We start from the raw sequence: 5,059 nt of genomic DNA, 5'->3' as shown, positions 1-5,059 counted from the left end.
AACACAACCTTATGAAATAACTATACTTCAATTTAAAACAAGAAAAAAAGAAATATAATTCTTAGGTCTCACCTCAGACATGCTGAATCAGAAACTTTGTGGATAAGGCCCAGCCATCTTGTGTTTTCACAAGTCCCCTAAAGAATATCCTAGAACCATGGGTCTAATTGAGTTAGACTACTGCTGAAACGTCTCATTTTAAGGACCAGGTCAAAAGAAAATTATTTCAAACTGCTTTGTTGAAAATATATTGAATCTCTTATACGGCTGTGAATTACGAGTTTTGTAGCAAGCTCACAGAATGAAAAGATTGTGAAGAGCCCTGGGAGATCATTAAGACAGATTGTTTCCAAAGCTGTCAGTTACAGAAATCTAAAGTTCTATGAAGCATCTCTAGGGGTTTCCTAAAAGGAAATGTATTCACATGTTTGACTGGTGATTGCTCCCCTGACCAGCCAGAGTTTGTTGCCAGAAGACATGGAATTGTGTGTCAGGAGAAATCATTTTGGAGCTTTAGGACAGAGTCAACATCTTACTTGTCTTTGTATCTACACTACCTTCCGTAGTGCCAGGCAGAGATCCAACATAATAAACATATATGTTAATGAATGAATGGAAGGAAGAGTCACCTCATGGATCTTGGTTGTAAGTAACTTCCACTAATATTCCAGGATCACTGAAAAAAAATCCCATTTGGATAGCTCATACTTGTTAAAGAATACTAACTGCCTCACATATGTGGCCAGCCTTTTTAGCAATTATGGATTTTACCTATCAAATATTAAGAATGCTCCCAACTATTCCAAGAGAAAACAAACATATGAAGGTAAATGTTTATTTCATTTCTTGAAATATCTATATGATATCTCCGTTGCTGCATGTTAACCTCTTCATTGACTAACTCAGGTTTCTCAACCTCAGCACTATTGACATTTTGGGCTGGATAATTCTCTGTCATAGAAGCTGTTCTGTGCATTATAGCAGCATCAACAACTGTTCCTGAGCTCCCTTGTCCCGCTGTGACAACCCAGATGTCTCCAGATACTGCCGAGTGTCCGCTGGTGGGGGAGAAAATTGCCCAGGCTGACAATCCTTGCTTTAACGTAATACTAAAAGGAGAAGAGTCATTTTCCTGCATTTTCTTCAAAGCTATGGAAACAGGCTTCAAGAAAGAACGTATGTTCCACATTTCTCTTTAGTTCATTGTGGAGGACTTTGTGGCAGTGACAGCTCTTTCTACTTGACATGATTTGGTTCATAAATCCTCATTATTTTAGGCCAGTTTTCTCCTTAGAACAACTTTATCTTAGGAGATGCAAATTCACAAACTCTAAGTATCTTTTTTACACTTGTTGTGATTTTCTATACTGATTCAGCACTGAGTTCCATTAGAAGACATTTTTATTTAATAAATAATAAATAATATATAGACTGGCTAAAGGAACACTGCACAAATCCATAATACAGTGTTAGCATTAACAGAAGAGTTTTTATCTACTTCACTACAGTATTTCAAAAAACTAAGTAAAACCTACACTAAAATAAAATGTAATAGTAACTTTTATTACATACTACCTCAAGATTCTATCCCTGGAAAGACATCACTGCTTCTGGAATTTACTTCCTGGTATTGAAATATGCTAATAATGCTAATTCTCTTCTCTTTTTTTTTTAATCTTATGTATTTTTTAGTATTCATTTTTATTTATTTATTTATTTGGCTGCACCAGGTCTTAGCTGGGGCATGTGGGATCTTTTCAGTTGCACCCTCTATTTCTGGATTTATTTTCTGTTACGGCATGAGGGCTTAGCACTGTTTCAACATTCCTTCCCTTTTGTCCTCCATATTCTCAATATAAATACGGTACTATTTTTACTTAAATTGTCAGTGCTTAATGATGTACCTTGTCAGCGCTTAATGACACCCTTGTTGACACCCTCATGTTAATGTCCCCTTAATGTCCCCTCCCTTACTGTCCATGTGGGTCTATACTTTAAATATTCCTTTTTTTTTTTTTTTCATTTAACAGCATTTTGAGACAGAGAGGAGATAAAAACATATGGCCGTCACATATTTAACAGGAAATTAAAACTATTTTTGAAAAATTATAAAAATCTCAAAATTTTACTGTTAGAAGGTAGAAATCTCTATTTCACCCTCACCTCTTGGATTTAGTACAAATAAAAGCTAGGCACTTTTTTATAAAGAAAACAAGTGACGTTAACTAGACTTACTGCAATCATTTTGCAATATATATAACTATTGAATCATTATGTTATACATCTGAAATTAATATAATGTGATATGTCCATTATATCTCAATAAAAACATAAATAAAAGGTAGGTTACCAGAAATACTTCAATTCTTCCCCGTCTGTTCACTTGGAATACAGTTATTTCTATTCCATGATAAATCTCTTCTCTCTTCTGACCTTGCTAATTTTCTTTTATCTACCAGGACCACTGAAACCTGGGAAACATCTGGCAGCCGTACACCATGAAACCACATGCTCTTTTTCCATTAGAAACGGTAGTGTAATAAATGTCTCCTGTATCAGAAAAAAAGTATAAAATCTTATTTTTAGTTTTTCATAAAAAATAATTCTTGTACCATCAATCAATAACAATCAAGAAATCAGGACCACCCAGATAACAACAGCAGAGGACTAAAAACAAGATACCCTATTAACATGACAGATGAAGATACTAGGTGAGAAGAACCCTCTATATAACAAACAAAGCCCACAATTTCCAAATTGTGGGAATCAAAGTCAAGCAGTTAATTACCAACAAAGACAATAACAGTGCTCCTTTTGTCTTTCACAGTGAATGCACAATTAACACTTAATCTAAGACTGGGGAATAAGCCATCTATAATCTACTGAAAAAGACCATCTGCTTCTATAAATTTTGTTCTTATACACTTGCCAAAAGAAGAGAACATATTAACAAAATAATGGGCCCTGCACTGTTAATTGCTAGGTTGTTTGCAGTTGTACTGTTGCTATTAGAATTTAATAAGCCATTCCTTCTGCTAAATTAATAAGCAGCCAAGATTATGTAATAGCTGCTTTCAGCTGCTAATTATTTTTCCCATAATTCCTTTCCCTCCCTCCCCTTAACCCCCACCTTTTCTTGGCTAGGAACATCAGAGACTGCCAGTGTGTCATCAGCAAGCCTCCCATCCTCAGAACCAGAGACCAAGATGCAGAACATAGCCAATGACTTTAAACTTGGAGGTAGTTATCTCAGGAAGCTTGAGGACATGAGTTTTGTATAGAAAAGCAGATTTTCTGGATTTGGATTCAGAGGACGAATTTTCATTACACAGTATTAGATCTGTCTTTGACTAATGGCACGTTTTGCGTAGTAAGGGAGAAATGGGATATTAACATGTGCCTCTGGGACAGGATTGGTCAGGTTGCTGACAGAAATTTGGGCAGGGGGCCTAAAGACCTACAGAAAGTCAACTCTGTGCTTTATGTTGACCACTTTTTAAATATTACAGTAAATGTTTAGCATACACATTAGTAGGAAAATTTCCAAGCGGCATAGCAGTGTCTGAAAGGGGAGGTAATATACATTTTTATCTTGCCAAAGAAGGGCATTAAAAAATGCCCCTAAATCCCTATTATGTACTTAGTTTTACAGACATTTTAACACACACGAAAAGAACACAATCCCTAATAAAGGATTCCTTTGATTAAACTTCGCTTCCTGGAAAACTTTCCCTTTGGGCCATTAAAAAATTCTGGCGACTATGTTTGGGTACCTCTGCAAAAAGGCCATAGCTTAAAAAAAGCAATATTCTAAATTTCCTTTGTAAGAACCGAGGTGACTGGGATAACGAATAGCATTCGACATGAGAAACCCGTGGTTGCTCAAGCAAGGTCACTTAATCCCGTGGGGCTCCCCTTTCCTCATCTGTAAAAGATGAGTCGAACTGGATGATTCAACTATTCTCTCATTCGAAAAAAAATGGACATCCATTATGTGCCAGACACAATGCTCACTCAGCACCATGGCTCTTAACTTAACAAATCTACCGTTTTAGAGTCCTTATCAGTCAACTCACATTTATTAGTGGTGTTATATTCCAGGCAGAGAACTAGGCTGGGATGTAGAATGAAGAAAACTCGAGATGTGCTAATGGGTATATGGGTGAAAGAGGGAATTCATTCTTACAGAATTTGAGTGAGGCTTCATAGGAGCTGTGACATTTGAGAGCAAGGGCATGCCAGGCAGAGAAAGTCGTCGGCAATACTAAACTGGAACCCAAGTGGCTGTGGGGGAGGAGAGGGGCAACTCCGGATGAAAGAAGCGGAATCTTGAAGAGGTGCCGGTCCGGCTTTTCAGCAGGGAACAGACAGTAACTCCTCAGGTTCGCAGCACTGAGGATGAGCGAGGCAAGCCCCGGCAAGAGACACTTGCACAGTTGGGGGCGAAAAGGTGTCTAAGACTGTAGCAGTGCGATGGGAAGGGCCGGATTCCGGATGGTTTTGAGGCAAAGTAATTGCAAAAAGCCCTCTAAACGCGTGCACGAGCTCCACGAAAGAGCTTTATTTTCTTCCGAGTTGCAGCACTCCCTCTCTCCCCTCACCAACATCCCCGGCCATTACACGGCCCCGTCCCACCCTCTTGGGGCACCGAGAGTTATCGGAGCTCGAATGTGGTTCTTGGAAGTACGGACCTTCCCTGCCCAGCTTAGTACGGTCAATAAACGGCACCATGAAACACTATCTTCTCTGCACAAAATAGACCGGACAGCCGCGCGCGTCACAGAGGCGCACTCAGGAGAGCGCAGGCGCGCCAGACCTGGCAACAGCCGCTTCCGGGTCACGTGGCCCGGCTTCCGGTCCGGACCACCCCTCTCGGTAGAGACGCAGCCAATCAGATTCCTCGGACTTCGAGGTCACCTGAGCTGCCTCCGGAGCCGTTGGCAACAGACGAGCTGCATCCAGCGAACCGCCCAGCCCGCCCCTCCGCTCGCCGCAGCCCCGGCTCCTCCCTCGTCCGGCCCCCGGGGCGGGGTCTGTCGGCTCGCCCTTCCCTCTCAGC

This window comes from Muntiacus reevesi, chromosome X, assembly GCF_963930625.1.
Source record: "Muntiacus reevesi chromosome X, mMunRee1.1, whole genome shotgun sequence".
Classification (NCBI taxonomy): domain Eukaryota; kingdom Metazoa; phylum Chordata; class Mammalia; order Artiodactyla; family Cervidae; genus Muntiacus; species Muntiacus reevesi.
Note: the sequence above shows the minus strand (reverse complement) of the source record.